This window comes from Apteryx rowi, unplaced genomic scaffold (assembly GCF_003343035.1).
Source record: "Apteryx rowi isolate R43461 unplaced genomic scaffold, aptRow1 scaffold_50, whole genome shotgun sequence".
NCBI lineage: Eukaryota > Metazoa > Chordata > Aves > Apterygiformes > Apterygidae > Apteryx > Apteryx rowi.
Genome location: NW_020450761.1, coordinates 2,182,483 through 2,182,757, shown reverse-complemented (window position 1 = coordinate 2,182,757; position 275 = coordinate 2,182,483).

Here is a 275-nt window from a genome sequence, read left to right as displayed (position 1 = left end):
ACGTCTTCCCACTCCGGCGAAGGAGAGAGCACTAAGTCCCTCCCCCGCTTCAAACACATTTCCGGATCCGCGCGCGCCCTCACCTGCCCCAGCGCGTGGGGCGAGCTACAGGGGAGAGGCGCTCGAACTACGACTCCCGGCATACAGTGCGCTGCCTACCAGCTCCAGCATGCTCCGCGCACGGGCCTGTGCGCAGTCGCGGGAGGCAGTTGCCCGCGGGCGGGAGAGCGCGGTGCACGCTGGGCATTGTAGTTTCCCTCCCGTCAGCGACCGCT